Source organism: Stenella coeruleoalba, assembly GCF_951394435.1.
Source record: "Stenella coeruleoalba genome assembly, chromosome: X".
NCBI classification, from domain to species: Eukaryota; Metazoa; Chordata; class Mammalia; order Artiodactyla; family Delphinidae; genus Stenella; species Stenella coeruleoalba.
The window spans coordinates 6,639,692-6,657,033 of NC_137152.1; the positions used below are offsets into that span (position 1 = coordinate 6,639,692).

At 44.3% G+C, this 17,342-nt stretch overlaps 1 long non-coding RNA gene across 2 annotated transcripts in view; it reads left to right on the top strand.

Annotated features, from left to right (window-relative positions):
• Positions 1–392: 392 nt before the first annotated feature.
• LOC307180269 overlaps positions 393–17,342 on the top strand; it is a 50,093-nt gene continuing 33,143 nt past the window's right edge. For both annotated transcript variants that reach the window (XR_013825711.1, XR_013825712.1), the window contains exon 1: positions 393–461. This is a non-coding gene — a long non-coding RNA (uncharacterized lncRNA). The remainder of the gene's footprint in view (positions 462–17,342) is intronic.

Consider the following 17,342-nt stretch of genomic DNA (forward strand, 5'->3'; position numbering starts at 1 on the left):
AGCCGAGGCTCTGGGTCTCATGGAGGCGCGACTCCTTGGTTTTCAGCGCTACCCGTTTGGGGTCTCCTCTCTCAGGCGCACACCTTCAAAGGTGGCATTCCAACCCTTCCCTCCTGGGCGGAGGGGGGGGGCGACTCCGGATTTCAAGTTCCCTCCCGACTGGGTGGGCAGCCGGGCCGGGGGGCACCGGTGTGTCCCAGCCCTTCCCACCTGCCCTCCCCGCCGCGGTGGGTCTTCTGTAGTAGGAGTTGCTCCGCGGGCTTCAGGGTTTGCTCAGAGAGAGGTTTTCCAGTCGGGCCGCCGCCGCCATCTTGAACCGGAAAGAGGACCGGAACCTGCGGTCGGGTGAGCGGAACCGGCGGCGGCGAAGGACGCCGGGGGCGTGAGGCTGCGGGAGTGAGGCGTCGCGGGCGGACAGGCGAGTGACACGCTGCCATCGACGAGGCGACTTTCATCGTACGGTAAGAGAGCCTTATTGTTTGCTCGCGTAACAAGAATCTGCAGCCGGGCGGCGGCTGGCGTCGAGTGCCTGGCGGGTGTTTCTGGTTCTCTGGGGAACGTGTGCTCATTTTCACCACCTGGCTGCTGTCACTCCAGGCTGTGTCCGCGGCAGAGGGAGCGCGACGGGGTCGCTGCGTGCGGTGTCCGCCCCTTGCGTGGGGAAAGCAGAAACTTGCATTGGAGGAGCGAGTTCCACGTATGCCTCGTGGCCCGAAGAGAGGTCGTGAGACCAACTGAGGCTCCGAGAGAGGCTATAGGAACGTAGGAGCTGACACAGGACGCCGGGGCAGGAGAGACGTTAGCATTCACGTTAGGATAGATGGGGTCTTCCTCAGACCCTCTGTGCGTCTCCCTTTTAGGACGCGTGGCTGTCCCAGAATGACACATGGCTGCGGCTTCGCCCAAAGCATACTTAACCGGACAGCAGTTCTTCAGGTTCCTCCGTGAAAAAATGAGAATTTTATGCGGGGGGGAAAGAGATTAATGGTCCCCCATTTGACACGCAGAAAGCAAAATCTTAAGTAAATGGCTCCAAGAAAGCTTTGAGCCCTGAGCATCCCGGATGCCGTTTCCTCCGTCATTCTCAGGTAGACAAGGGTGACCGAGTTTACCACCGCAGTGTGCTTTGTTAAAATATTCACCTTCCCAGCTTCCCTTGAAGCTGCAGCGAGCCATGGGATATCGTTCTAGCTGATGAGTCTGAGTAAGACACTCCTAGAGATTTGGGGGAACGTTTCAGCTTTCAGCTGAAAGCATCTTTCCTCCCTCCTTCCCTCTTTTCTTATTGGAGCCTAGAACATACACATTTGGGGAAACCATCTTGCAAATACGAGGCAGTGAGCATGAGGACTTAAGGGTACAAGCTGCAGACAAGAGAGGGAAGGGAAACAGCCTGGGGTGCGGGTGAGAATATGGACTCACTTCAGCTTGGTCACAGGCAGCCAAAGCCCAGCATAATTAATAGGATTGGCCCAGTATTGCCCAGACTTATATGGACACAGAAACTCTTTTTTGCTTCGTAGAATCTGTTAACCACATCCCACAAAATTGTTCTGCCGAGCATATTTTAGGAAAGACTGACCAGTAGCATTAGAAAGGATTTAAATAAGGGCGGAGGGAGGTGTTTCAGCTCCTCTACCGTGACGGTGTGAGAGGCCATGTGCTGCTCCTTGGGACGGGAAGGCGTCGGGGAGCCTGGGAGTCAGGGGTGAGTTTTAATGGAATGTTACCATAATTGAAAATAACTCGGGCTTCCCTGGTGGCGCAGTGGTTGAGAGTCCGCCTGCCGATGCAGGGGACACGGGTTCGTGCCGCGGTCCGGGAGGATCCCACGTGCCGCGGAATGGCTGGGCCCGTGAGCCATGGCCGCTGAGGCTGCGCGTCCGGAGCCTGTGCTCCGCAACGGGAGAGGCCACAACAGTGAGAGGCCCACGTACCGCAAAAAAAAAAAAAAAAAAAAAGGAAAATAACTCAAAGAACGAAAATCAGCAATGCTGGAAGCATTACGTCACACGTGTATTAGTCACCTTTATCTTCAGAACACAAATATTTTAAATGTTAGGTCCCACTCTGAAATTTATAATCTAGTTTTTATTACTGATTTGCATTTCTTGGACAGGAGTTAAAATTTAAAACATCTTCCGTGAACGAAATATACCTCCCAGCTGCTTGCTACCCCTGGTATCTTCCACGCACGGTAATTCAAAATAAGCACCAGCTCTTGACGATTAATATTTTATAAGTTCTGGTGGTGTGCAAGTCTGGGAGCCAGGGGTGCAGTTGCGGAGAAGCAAATTAGACTGGGGCTGAAGGGCTGCCCTGGAGCTGTGCTGTCCAAGAGGGCAGCCCCGGGCCACATGCAGCTACTGAACCCTTGAAATGTGGCTAGCCTGAATTGAGATGCGCCGTACGAATATTTCAAAGACTCGGTGTGAGAAGAAGAGTGTAAAATGTGCATTAATAATTTATATACTAATTACATGCTGCAATGATAATATTTCTGACGTATTGGATCGGTTACACATATTATTAAAATGAATTTCATCTGTTTCATATTTTTCCAATGGCACTGCCAGAAGATTTTCAGTTACGAATACGGCTGGCATCTGAGGCTGGCATCATATTTCTATTAGATGTTGTGTTCCAGACACTCTTTTTCCATTACTATATTGTGACCCTTTGGGGGAATGTTGGGGCCTCAGTTTCCCCACCTATAGAATGAGATGACTGGAATGTGTCGCTCCCAGTTTTAGATCTATGAATTTTAAAAGCCGTGTGTTCCTCTTTCCCTTTTTTGTCTCTTAAGTAAGGGAGTCATTTGGATATTTTCCTGGGAAGAACGCTGAGCTTAGCGTCAGGAAGCTTGCTTTGAGTTCTGTTTCTTCCACCCCCCGGCCAAGTGGCTGGCCACTAATTTTTTAGTATCAGTTTCACGTGGGAGGAACCCATATTTGAAATGGTTTAAAGAAAGCCCTACCTAAATGTGAAGCCGGCTCTCCGTAGATACGTGATTGTCTTGAAAGTGAGTGTTTATTTACAGACACAGAAAACAACATGTAGGAAAAAGTATTTTAAATAATGGAGGAACACCTTCCCAGCACCTTGCAGCCGCCAGCCTAAAGTACAGAAGTACATAAAATGCCTTCCACAGGGGCCCCATGTTAGTTAGTTTTCAGTCATTCTGCTTGAAGGCCCAGCGATTAGCACTTAGGTTCCCAGCAGGAGGGGAATCTCAGTAAGAAGACAAATATATGCCAGGTGCTGTTCACAAACTGGAAATACAGTTTCAAATGAAAAAAGTCAGGTCTGGCTTCTTCCCCTAATGGTGCTTATTTTTCTGCAACCCCAGAAGGTCCAGCACTGCACAGATCTGTGCGATAGCAATTAGGAACAAAAGCAGCTCGCACAGTAGACATGCAGGTGTTGATGTTTCTGTACATGACAGAAAGTTCCTCTCTGTTAAAGTTGTAACCTTTGAGAGATTACATGTAAAATGTCTAAGAATTCTGCAATGAGTTTGTCTCCTGTGATACAAGTAAGTGACCAGTCAGGGTTGGTCAAGTATAGGATGAATACTAAGACAAAACAGGTCAGAAGACAACAGATACCCAGGGTGATGCCAGAAGCCGAATGAGAGGAAAGTCTACGTATCTGAAGCTGAGGAGCACACGTGGGGCAGGGGACCGCTTCCCGAACTTCTACCTTAGAGTAGTGGGTTTTCAGACCTTGGGCTGCGGTGTGCCCAGGGCCCAAACTTAAAGGTTCAGCTCAGGCCACCAGCTCACACCAGAAGCCACTCTATAGGTTTGACTGGGCATCCTTCCTCAAATTCTTTATACACCTCTAGGTTAACTGTTATTAAACTATATGCAATTCATACAGGGTCACAATGCATGTCACTCAAGGAATCACTATCCTGTGTTTATGAAGAATCAAGATAAAATACTGTACTCAGATATTTTACGGAATTCTAGCTCGTGGAGTAGATGTCATCAGACATGTGCAGTGACCTAGCCACTTGGGAGTAGACTGGTGCCCAGGCAGGCCCTTTCCCTGTTTCATTATTCATTTATTCACTATGTATGTAATGTGTACCTGCGTTATGGGTTGAATTGTGTCTCTAAAGTTCATATGTTGAAATCCGAACCCCCAGGACCTCAGAATGTGACCTTATTTGGAAATAGGTCTATTTCAGAAGTAATTAGTTAAGTTAGGATGAGGCCATACTGTAGTGGGGGGCAGGGGAGGGGACTAATTCAGTATGACTGATGTCCTTTTAAAAAGGGAAGTTTGGAGACGCACGTAGAGAGAACTCTGCGAAGACTGGAGTTCTGCTGCCGCAAGCCAGAGAACTACCAGGTGCTAGGAGAGAGGCCTGGAATGGGCCCTTCCCAAGTACCTGCAGAGGGAGCCTGGCCCTGCCAGCACCTTGATGTCAGACTTTCAGTCTCCAGAACTGCAACACCATACACTTCTGTTGTTTAAGCCCCCCGGTCAGTGATACTCTGTGCAGTGGCCCTAGCAAGGTAAAACAGCCTGCTAACTGCCAACTCCTACTCTGATTGCCCAACGAGACCCATTAGGTCTTGCCCTCAGAGTTTAGCTACTGGAGGGCTGAGGTAGAAGTGAATAAGATGATTTCAGACGGTGATCAGGGACAGCGCTTGTACACAGTGCGTCGTGGATTCTTCTTTATATTTCTGATCACAAAACAGTGAGCGTGTACAGACTTAAATCAAACTTGAATAGGTATGGTGCCACGATGCATTCCATTCTGGAAATGAGTGGCCATTTGGCATTCAGAATATCCCATTCTAGAACCTCATACTTACAATTCAATCTTCCATATTTCTTCCTCAGTGCACATTGTCACTATTCACTATGATGCCTTTTAATCAGCATTTCTTCTCCTGTATTCCTTCTGTGTAATATAAATTTATATCTTTACAGGACAAGTCTGTAAAACCTCACCTAACATATGGTCAAGTTACCTAGGCAGGTTTAGAAAAATAATTCTTTTCATTGTATATCACGGGGCATTTTTTTAAACATTAACAGAGGGTTAGAAAATCATATGAGTGAGAGATAAAAGTAGAAAGTTGCGATGATTTAAGGGCCACTGTGCTGGCAGCTTCCATGGGAGTGTACTCAGGAGTGTGTCCTGTGGGTTAACGAGTGGATCAAGGAATACTGTCGTGAAGGTCGAGAAGCAAGCTGCCTGGGTGGAGGTGCTCGTGGAGCTTTTCATGCGTTAATCTGAACACATAACTAAATGTGTAACAAAATGTCCTACTGAAAAAAATTAATAAGGCCGTTCGACAGTACACATTTTACCATTGCCTCAATAATTCTTTACCAGAAAAATAAAGTTTTATGTGTGTATATTGATAAATAGGTAGCAGATGAATGGATGGATGGATGGATAGATAGATAGATAGATAGCTGTCTGTAGATAATTGTATCCCGGAAATAAGATGGTTACCTAGTTTCTCAAGCTGTCCTCCTCAAGTCCTGAAGTGCCCCGCCTCCCTACTGGGACCTTTGCCATTTTATCAGGACAAGTCTTCATTGTGCAGAACGATGCCAGCTCTGCAGGTGTTTGGCGTCCGTGGACTCCGTCCAGTGCACCTACCGAACCTCAGTCATGGGGATGAGGAAAGCCCTCCCTGCACACTTCTGAGTGCCCGTCTTGATCAGAGGTTGCCACCAGGCCAAACTAAATGCCACCAACAGGTTTTCCAACCTGCCCAGTGCTTCCCCACTCTTGTGTTTCAGGGAAATCTGGATTAGGTGGCAACATGTAAAGATTCATTGTTTTCCCATCAACCATCCAAGTGCCTGGCCCTCGACAAACTGAGTACCTGGTAGCAACTGGGCCCACATTTCCATGTGGCCACTGTGTGCGGGCTGCCAGCTCTCCTCCGCTACGGCTGGCTTACCTCCCTCTTTAAGGCACCTGTATGGCCCCAAAGGCATCTAGTTTACAACCTGATTCCCAGATTCTCTCTTTATCTGCTCCCCCGCCTTCCCGGAAAGCATCATTTTATTTTTACTAAAGTATAGTTGATTTACAGTATTGTGTTAGTTTCAGGTGTACAGGCTAGTGATTCAGTATTTTGCAGATTATACTCCATTATAGATTATTACAAGATAACGGGTATAATTCCGCATACGCCTAATTTGTTCCTCTCCCCTTCCCTCTCCCCACTGGTAACCACAAGTTTGTCTTCTATATTTGTGAGTCTGTTTCTGTTTTGCATATACATTCATTTGTGTATTTTTTAGATTCCACATGTAAGTGATATCATACGGTAATTGTCGTCTACGGTATTTGTCGTTCTCTGACTTATTTCACTAAGCATAATAATCTCTAGGTCCATCCACGTTGTTGCAAATGGCAGCATTTCATTCTTTTTATGGCTGAGTGATATTCCATTGTATGCATATGCCACATCTTCTTAATCCAGTCATCTGTTGATGAGCACTTGGGTTGTTCCATGTCTTGGCTACTGTAAATAATGCTGCAGTGAACATTGCGGTGCATGCATCTTTCCACCTTAGAGTTTTCATCTTTTCCACATATACAGCCAGAAGTGGGCTTGCTGGATCATATGATAACTCTATTTGTAGCTTTTTGAGCAATTTGCATACTGTTTTCCATAATGGCTGCACCAATTGATATTCCTACCAACAGTGTACAAGGGTTCCCTTTCTCCACACCCTCTCCAGCATTTATTATTTGTAGACTTTTTTTTTATATCTTTATTGGAGTGTAATTACTTTACAATGGTGTATTAGTTTCTGCTTTATAACAAAGTGAATCAGTTATACATATACATATGTTCCCATATCTCCTCCCTCTTGCGTCTCCCCCGCTCCCACCCTCCCTATCCCACCCCTCTAGGTGGTCACAAAGCACCGAGCTCATCTCCCTGTGCTATGTGGCTGCTTCCCACTAGCTATCTATTTTACATTTGGTAGTGTATATATGTCCATGCCACTCTCTCACTTCGTCCCAGCTTACCTTTCCCCCTCCCCATATCCTCAAGTCCATTCTCTAGTAGATCTGTCTCTTTATTCCCGTCTTGCCCCTAGGTTCATCGTGACATTTTTTTTCTTAGATTCCATATATATGTGTTAGCATACGGTATTTGTCTTTCTCTTTCTGACTTACTTCACTCTGTATGACAGACTCTAGGGCCATCCACCTCACTACAAATAACTCAATTTCGTTTCTTTTTATGGCTGAGGAATATTCCATTGTATATATGTGCCACATCTTCTTTATCCATTCATCCGATGATGGGCACTTAGGTTGTTTCCATCTCCGGGCTATTGTAAATAGAGCTGCAATGAACATTTTGGTACATGACTCTTGTTGAATTATGGTTTTCTCAGGGTATATGCCCAGTAGTGGGATTGCTGGGTCATATGGTAGTTCTATTTGTAGTTTTTTAAGGAACCTCCATACTGTTCTCCATAGTGGCTGTATCAATTTACATTCCCACCAGCAGTGCAAGAGTGTTCCCTTTTCTCCACACCCTCTCCAGCATTTATAGTTTCTAGATTTTTTGATGATGGCCATTCTGACTGGTATGAGATGATATCTCATTGTAGTTTTGATTTGCATTTCTCTAATGATTAATGATGTTGAGCATTCTTTTTTTTTTTTTTTTCCGGTATGCGTGCCTCTCACTGTTGTAGCCTCTCCCGTTGTGGAGCACAGGCTCTGGATGCGCAGGCTCAGCGGCCATGGCTCACGGGCCCAGCTGCTCCGCGACATGTGGAATCTTCCCGGACCGGGGCACGAACCCATGTCCCCTGCATCAGCAGGCGGACTCTTAACCACTGCGCCACCAGGGAAGCCCGTTGTTGACTTTTCTTTCATGTGTTTGTTGGCAATCTGTATATCTTCTTTGGAGAAATGTCTGTTTAGGTCTTCTACCCATTTTTGGATTGGGTTGTTTGGTTTTTTATTATTGAGCTGCATGAGCTGCTTGTAAATTTTGTAGATTAATCCTTCGTCAGTTGCTTCATTTGCAAATATTTTCTCCCATTCTGAGGGTTGTCTTTTGGTCTTGTTTATGGTTTCCTTTGCTGTGCAAAAGCTTTGAAGTTTCATTAAGTCCCATTTGTTTATTTTTGTTTTTATTTCCATTTCTCTAGGAGGTGGGTCAAAAAGGATCTTGCTGTGGTTTATGTCATAGAGTGTTCTGCCTATGTTTTCCTCTAAGAGTTTGATAGTGTCTGGCCTTACATTTAGGTCTTTAATACATTTTGAGCTTATTTTTGTGTATGGTGTTAGGGAGTGTTCTAATCTCATACTTTTACATGTACCTGTCCAGTTTTCCCAGCACCACTTATTGAAGAGGCTGTCCTTTCTTCACTGTACATTCCTGCCTCCTTTGTCAAAGATAAGGTGACCATATGTGCGTGCGTTTATCTCTGGGCTTTCTATCCTGTTCCATTGATCTATATTTCTGTTTTTGTGCCAGTACCATACTGTCTTGGTTACTGTAGCTTTGTAGTATAGCCTGAAGCCAGGAAGCCTGATTCCTCCAGCTCCGTTTTTCATTCTCAAGATTGCTTTGGTTATTCGGGGTCTTTTGTGTTTCCATACAAATTGTGAAAGTTTTTGTTCTACTTCTGTGAAAAATGCCAGTGGTAGTTTGATAGAGATTGCATTGATTCTGTAGATTGCTTTGGGTAGTAGAGTCATTTTCACAATGTTGATTCTTCCAATCCAAGAACATGGTATATCTCTCCATCTACTTGTATCATCTTTAATTTCTTTCATCAGTGTCTTATAATTTTCTGCATATAGGTCTTTTGTCTCCTTAGGTAGCTTTATTCCTAGAGATTTTATTCTTTTTGTTGCAACAGTAAATAGGAGTGTTTTCTTGATTTCACTTTCAGATTTTTCATCATTAGTGTATAGGGATGCCAGAGATTTCTGTGCATTAATTTTGTATCCTGCTACTGTACCAAATTCATTGATTAGCCCTAGTAGTTTTCTGGTAGCATCTTTAGGATTCTCTATGTGTAGTATCATGTCATCTGCAAACAGTGACAGCTTTACTTCTTCTTTTCTGATTTGGATTCCTTTTACTTCCTATTCTTCTCTGATTTCTCTGGCTAAAACTTCCAAAACTATGTTGAATAAGAGTGGTGAGAGTGGGCAACCTTATCTTGTTCCTGATCTTAGTGGAAATGCTTTCAGTTTTTCAACATTGAGCATGATGTTGGCTGTGGGTTTGTCATATACGGCCTTTATTGTGTTGAGGAAAGTTCCCTCTATGCCTACTTTCTGCAGGGTTTTTATCATAAATGGGTGTTGAATTTTGTCGAAAGCTTTCTCTGCATCTATTGAGATGATCATATGGTTTTGAGATGATCATATGGTTTTTCTCCTTCAATTTGTTAATATGGTGTATCACACTGACTGATTTGCGTATATTGAAGAATCCTTGCATTCCTGGAATAAACCCCACTTGATCATGGTGTATGATCCTTTTAATGTGCTGTTGGATTCTGTTTGCTAGTATTTTGTTGAGGATTTTTGCATCTATGTTCATCAGTGATATTGGCCTGTAGTTTTCTTTCTTTGTGACATCCTTGTCTGGTTTTGGTATCAGGATGATGGTGGCTTCGTAGAATGAGTTTGGGAGTGTTCCTCCCTCTGCTATATTTTGGAAGAGTTTGAGAAGGATAGGTGTTAGCTCTTCTCTAAATGTTTGATAGAATTCGCCTGTGAAGCCATCTGGTCCTGGGCTTTTGTTTGTTGGAAGATTTTTTTTTTTTTTGGAAGATTTTTAATCACAGTTTCAATTTCAGTGCTTGTGATTGGTCTGTTCATATTTTCTATTTCTTCCTGATTCAGTCTTGGCAGGTTGTGCATTTCTAAGAATTTGTCCATTTCTTCCAGGTTGTCCATTTTATTGGCATAGAGTTGCTTGTAGTAATCTCTCATGATCTTTTTTATTTCTGCAGTGTCAGTTGTTATTTCTCCTTTTTCATTTCTAATTCTGTCTATTTGAGTATTCTCCCTTTTTTTCTTGATGAGTCTGGCTAATGTTTTATCAATTTTGTTTATCTTCTCAAAGAACCAGCTTTTAGTTTTATTGATCTTTGCTATTGTTTCCTTCATTTCTATTTCATTATTTCTGATCTGATCTTTATGATTTATTTCCTTCTGCTAACTTTGGGGTTTTTTTTTTGTTCTTCTTCTTTCTAATTGCTTAAGGTGCAAGATTAGGTTGTTTATTCGAGATGTTTCCTGTTTCTTAAGGTAAGATTGTATTGCTATAAACTTCCCTCTTAGAACTGCTTTTGCTGCATCCCATAGGTTTTGGGTCATCGTGTCTCCATTGTCATTTGTTTCTAGGTATTTTTTGATTTCCTCTTTGATTTCTTCAGTGATCACTTCGTTATTAAGTAGTGTATTGTTTAGCCTCCATGTGTTTTTATTTTTTACAGATCTTTTCCTCTAATTGATATCTAGTCTCATAGCGTAGTGGTTGGAAAAGCTCCTTGATACAGTTTCAATTTTCTTAAATTTACCAAGGCTTGATTTGTGACCCAAGATATGATCTATCCTGGAGTATGTTCCATGAGCACTTGAGCAAAATGTGTATTCTGTTGTTTTTGGATGGAATGTCCTATAAATATCAATTAAGTCCATCTTGTTTAATGTATCATTTAAAGCTTGTGTTTCCTTATTTATTTTCATTTTGGATGTTCTGTCCATTGGTGAAAGTGGGGTGTTAAAGTCCCCTACTATGAATGTGTTACTGTCGATTTCCCCTTTTATGGCTGTTAGTATTTGCCTTATGTACTGAGGTGCTCCTATGTTGGGTGCATAAATATTTACAATTGTTATATCTTCTTCTTGTGTTGATCCCTTGATCACTATGTAGTGTCCTTCTTTGTCTCTTCTAATAGTCTTTATTTTAAAGTCTATTTTGTCTTATATGAGAATTGCTACTCCAGCTTTCTTTTGGTTTCCATTTGCATGGAATATCTTTTTCCATCCCCTTACTTTCAGTCTGTATGTGTCTCTAGGTCTGAAGTGGGTCTCTTGTAGACAGCATATATATGGGTCTTGTGTTTGTATCCATTCAGCCAGTCTGTGTCTTTTGGTGGGAGCATTTAATCCATTTACATTTAAGGTAATTATCGATATGTATGTTCCTATTCCCATTCTCTAAATTGTTTTGGGTTTGTTATTGTAGCTCTTTTCCTTCTCTTGTGTTTCTTGCCTGGAGAAGTTCCTTTAGCATTTGTTGTAAAGCTGGTTTGGTGGTGCTGAACTCTCTCAGTTTTTTCTTCTCTGTAAAGGTTTTAATTTCTCCATCAAATCTGAATGAGATCCTTGCTGGGTAGAGTAATCTTGATTGTAGGTTTTTCTCCTTCATCACTTTAAATATGTCCTGCCAGTCCCTTCTGGCTTGCAGAGTTTCTGCTGAAAGATCAGCTGTTAATCTTATGAGGATTCCCTTGTGTGTTACTTTCCCCTTGCTGCTTTTAATATGTTTTCTTTGTATTTAATTTTTGACAGTTTGATTAATATGTGTCTTGGCGTGCTTCTCCTTGGATTTATCCTGTATGGGACTCTCTGTGCCTCCTGGACTTGATTAACTACTTCCTTTCCCATATTAGGGAAGTTTTCAACTATAATCTCTTCAAAAGTTTCTCAGTCCCTTTCTTTTTCTCTTCTTCTTCTGGAACCCCTATAATTCGAATGTTGGTGCGTTTAATGTCGTCCCAGAGGTCTCTGAGACTGTCCTCAATTCTTTTCATTCTTTTTTCTTTATTCTTCTCTGCATTGGTTATTTCCACTATTTTATCTTCCAGGTCACTTATCCGTTCTTCTGCCTCAGTTATTCTGCTATTGATCCTTTCTAGAGTATTTTTAATTTCATTTATTGTGTTGTTCATCGTTGCTTGTTTCATCTTTAGTTCTTCTAGGTCCTTGGTAAATGTTTCTTGCATTTTCTCTATTCTATTTCCAAGATTTTGGATCATCTTTACTATCATTATTCTGAATTCTTTTTTAGGTAGACTGCCTATTTCCTCTTCATTTGTTAGGTCTGTTGGGTTTTTATCTTGCTCCTTCATCTGCTGTGTGTTTTTCTGTCTTTTCATTTTGCTTATCTTACTGTGTTTGGAGTCTCCTTTTTGCAGGCTGCAGGTTCGTAGTTCCCGCTGTTTTTGATGTCTGTCTCCAGTGTCTAAGGTTGGTTCAGCGGGTTGTGTAGGCTTCCTGGTGGAGGGGACTAGTGCCTGTGTTCTGGTGGATGCGGCTGGATCTTGTCTTTCTGGTGGGCAGGTCCACGTCTGGTGGTTTGTTTTTGGGTGTCTGTGGACTTATTATGATTTTAGGCAGCCTCTCTGCTAATGGGTGGGGTTGTGTTCCTGTCTTGCTAGTCGTTTGGCATAGAGTGTCCAGCACTGTAGCTTGCTGGTCATTGAGTGAAGCTGGGTGCTGGTGTTGAAATGGAGATCTCTGGGCGATTTTTGCCATTTGATATTATGTGGAGCTGGGAGGTCTCTTGTGGACCAGTGTCCTGAAGTTGGCTCTCCCACCTCAGAGGCACAGCACTGACTCCTGGCTGCAGCACCAAGAGCCTTTCATCCACATGGCTCAGAATAAAAGGGAGAAAAAGTAGAAAGAAAGAAAGAGAGAGAGAGGGAGGGAGAGAGAGAGAAAGGAAGAAAGAAAGAAAGAATAAAATAAAGTAAGATAAAATAAAATAAAGGTATTAAAATAATTATTAAGAAAAAAAATTTTTAAGTTAAAAAAAAAACGGACGGATAGAACCCTAGGACAAATGGTGGAAGCAAAGCTATACAGACAAAATCTCACACAGAATCATACACATACACACTCGCGAAAAGAGGAAAAGGGGAAAAAATAATAAATCTTGCTCTCAAAGCCCACCTCCTCAGTTTGGGATGATTCGTTGTCTATTCATGTATTCCACAGATGCAGGTACATCAAGTTGATTGTGGAGCTTTAATCCGCTGCTCCTGGGGCTGCTGGGAGAGATTTCCCTTTCTCTTCTTTGTTCGCACAGCTCCCGGGGCTCAGCTTTGGATTTGGCCCCGCCTCTGCGTGTAGGTCGCCGGAGGGCGTCTGTTTTGTGCTCAGACAGGACGGGGTTAAAGGAGCCGCTGATTCGGGGGCTCTGACTCACTCAGGCCGAGGGGAGAGAGGGGCACGGAGTGCGGGGCGGGCCTGTGGCGGCAGAGGCCAGCGTGACATTGCACCAGCCTGAGGTGCGCCGTGCGTTCTTCCGGGGGAGTTGTCCCTGGATCCTGGGACCCTGGCAGTGGCGGGCTGCACAGGCTCCCCGGAAGAGGGTGTGGATAGTGACCTGTGCTCGCACACAGGCTTCTTGGTGGCGGCAGCAGCAGCCTTAGCGTCTCATGCCCGTCCCTGGGGTCCGCGCTTTTAGCCGCGGCTTGCGCCCATCTCTGGAGCTCCTTTAAGCAGCGCTCTTAATCTCCTCTCCTCACGCACCAGGAAACAAAGAGGGAAGAAAAAATTTCTTGCCTCTTCTTCAGCTGGTCCAGACTTTTCTCCGGACTTCCTCCCGGCTAGCCGTGGCGCACCAACCCCCTGCAGGCTGTGTTCACGCCGCCAACCCCAGTCCTCTCCCTGCGCTCCGACCGAAGCCCGAGCCTCAGCTCCCAGCCCTGCCCGCCCCGGCGGGGGTGCAGACAAGCCTCTCGGGCTGGTGAGTGCCGGTCGGCACCGATCCTCTGTGCGGGAATCTCCCCGCTTTGCCCCCCGCACCCCTGTGGCTGCGCTCTCCTCCGCGGCTTCGAAGCTTCCCCCCTCCGCCACCTGCAGTCTCCGCCCGCGAAAGGGCTTCCTAGCGTGTGGAAACCTTTCTTCCTTCACGGCTCCCTCCCACTGGTGCAGGTACCGTCCCTATCCTTTTGTCTCTGTTCATTCTTTTTCTCTTTTGCCCTACCTAGGTACGTGGGGGGTTTCTTGCCTTTTGGGAGGTCTGAGGTCTTCTGCCAGCGTTCAGTAGGTGTTCTGTAGGAGTTGTTCCGTGTGTAGGTGTATTTCTCATGTATCTGTGGGGAGGAAGGTTATTTCCGCGTCTTACTCTTTCGCCGTCTTCCTCCGACTTCCTATTTGTAGACTTTTGGACAATAACCATTTGACAGGTGTGAGGTGATACCTCATTGTGGTTTTGATTTGCATTTCTCTGATAATTAGCCATGCTGAGCACCAGATTCTGCCTTTAGAGCTGCAGTTGACCAAGGATGCCTGGGTCCCCAGATATTCCGTGGACTGCTCTGGGATGAAGCCTGAGCAGTGGGACTTTTAAAGCTCCCTGGGTGATTGTAAAGTGCATCCAAGGCTGAGAGCCCTGCCCTTAAGCCTTGTTACTCAGAGTCTGCTCCGTAGATCTGGTTTCTCAGAGCATCAACATCACCCAGGGGCCTGTTTGGAAATGCAGAGCCGCAGGTCCCGCCCCATATCAGAACTTACTTCATAAATCTGTCGGCACGTTTAAACACCACTGACTAAGCCCTTTCTCCTCTCTTTGGTATAGTGGTTATTCCAGGGCCTTCAAATATCACCTCGACACAGAGGACTCCCAGATTACTCTTCCCTGATACTTTATAACACTGTGTCTGTACTAGGATGATGGAAAACTGCTGGGGCTTCCCGCTCGTTCTGACTTTGAGAGCTGTGCTTGGAATTTGGAGTCTACAAGTTTTCTCTGACTCCCGGACTCACTGGAAATGTGACTTGCAGGTCGCTGCAGTTTTTCTTGTAGATTTGCTTGTTTTTTAGGAGGAGACAGTTCAGAAATAAGCTGCCACTGTGTGCCTATCAGAGGCAGAAATCACTTTCTTGGACTTAATTTAAAAATTATGTATGATTGGGCTTCCCTGGTGGCGCAGTGGTTGGGAGTCCGCCTGCCGATGCAGGGGACGCGGGTTCGTGCCCCAGTCCAGGAGGATCCCACAGGCCGCGGAGCGGCTGCGCCCGTGAGCCATGGCCGCTGAGCCTGCGCGTCCGGAGCCTGTGCTCTGCAACAGGAGAGGCCACAGTAGTGAGAGGCCCGCATACTGGGAAAAAAAAAAATATATATGATTTATTCCTTCTTTTTTTTGTTTTTATTTCTCTTTATGGAGCTCCTATTATTGAGCTGTTGGACCCCTGGAGTGGTTCTCTGGTTTTTTATCCTTTCTCTCCTTGTCTTTTGGCTCTACTTTCTGGTACATTTCCTCAATCTCACTCTTAGTCGTTAGCTCTTTCTGCGCTTACCCATCTCCCCTTGGCACATACATTTTCACGTCTGCCAGGCTGTCTTCCAGTTGCTGACACCTACAGCTCTTGGCTTGGGGACTTTCTGTGGCCACAGACTCCACTGTGCTCTTGTGAGCAGCAAACCAAAAATGCCAAGAATTACTCTGCCTTGGGAGCAGCCTTCAACGAATGGCTGATCGGCTTTTTTCACTCAGCATATTTCCCTGGAGATACATCCAAGTTGTTGCATGGGTCCATAGCCTATTCCTTTTCATTGCCTAGTAGTATTTCATAGTACGGTTGTACCACAGTTGGTTTAACCATTCACCTGTTGAGGACGCTGGGAGCTGTTTCAAGTTTGGGGCAATTACAGATAAAGCAGCTATGAACATCCATACATGGATCTTTGTGTGAACATAAATTGCATTTCTCTGGGACCAAAGCCCAAGAGGGCAGTTGCTCGATTATACAGTATTTGCATGTGTCACGGTGCCAGGTTTTTGACATATCATCAGTGCTGACCTAGAGGAGTTTGGACTTTACTTGACAGCAATGGAAAGTGTTCACAAACTTTTGGGCAGATAGGATGCAATCACAGTATTGCTGTATGAAAAGTAATAATCTCATGCAGTGTGGAGACTAAACTGGTCATGGCGAGTCTGCGCCACCACTATAAATATAAGTAAAAGGATGAAGAGCATGAACCAGAAGAGAGTCACTGGGAGTGGACAAGAGAAACAGATCCAAGGGGCAAAGTTCTTTGGAATCTTACAGAGTTAATTCCACAGCTGGAAAAGGATACCCTTTTAAAATATGACCCATGGACTTTAACTCCCAAGAGGATATTTGAGGAGAAATAAAAGCAAAGCAAAGCAGAAAGGAAACTAGTTGTGCTTAAATTTATTTTCAATTAATGTGTCCATATAACATTAAAAACATTTCCTATAAACAAAACTCTGGTTTAAATAACAGCTGAGGGGAAAATCTCCACCTCATTTTTTTCCTGTCTGCAGCCTCTGTGTACTGCTTTTAATAAAATAAAACATGATGTGCTTCTGTGGGTAAATTATGATTTTCCCCTAATATATTCTAATTCAGACTATTTTCAGAGAGCTTGATCTGAAAATTGCTCCCATATCTATAAAAAGCACATGTATTTTGAGAACTAAAAGATGAGAAACAAGAAGGAAAAAGATACTTAAAAAAAAGAAATGCTTCAGCCTGTCTAGTTACAACTTGAGCCAAGAATTTGATGTCCTGAGAAAATAATTCTCTCCAACAGTTTTAGAAAAGGAAGAACCCAGATAAAAATAAGCCTCTAGCAAATGGAGCCTGAAGAAGAATCCATTCCCAAAAAAATCTAATTAAAAATATGTATTATCTCACTTGCTTGTGTTATTTTTGGTACCTTAAAGACAAATTACTATTAAAACTTCTCAAAGAATTGTGCCATGTTTCTCATAGCTCCCTATCTCTTTGTGGTTTCTTATTACAGAGGTAAATTGAGGGTGAGGGTTGGCGGTTTGCTTTGTCTTGTTTCCGGTAGAGTTGTTTTTCGTGACAAATTCTTAGAGGTAGAGAGCAAACCCACCATTCCATTTTTCAAATGCAGCTGGTGAGGCCAGTTTCAATACAGAAGAAAAACCAAGCCAAACAGGCAGTGAAACAGAAAACCTGCAGGGGTACATTTGCACTCAATTTTGATGAGCTGGAGAGTTAGCGCCACTGTTGAAATTTGGTCATACACAACCACCACGAGCAGCCCCAGCCAGAGAGACTGCGGACTCCTGAAGCTGCGTATCGCTTTCTCCATATTAACCTTTTTCTGCAGCTGCCTCTTTCTCCAGCCTGTACCTGTGTTCTACTGCACAGGGAACATAGGGTTCCTGTTCCAAGGCTGTCTTTAATGAGGCATTAGGCGGCCGTGCTTCATGTCGTGGAGCCACCCCCAAAACTCTTGAAGCTGCTTCTCATGAGGATATATCAGGTGCATCTCAGATGCTCTGCGGCAGGCAGTTGGGTTTTTTCTACCATGTTTGCAGACATCAACATGCTCCTTCCCAGG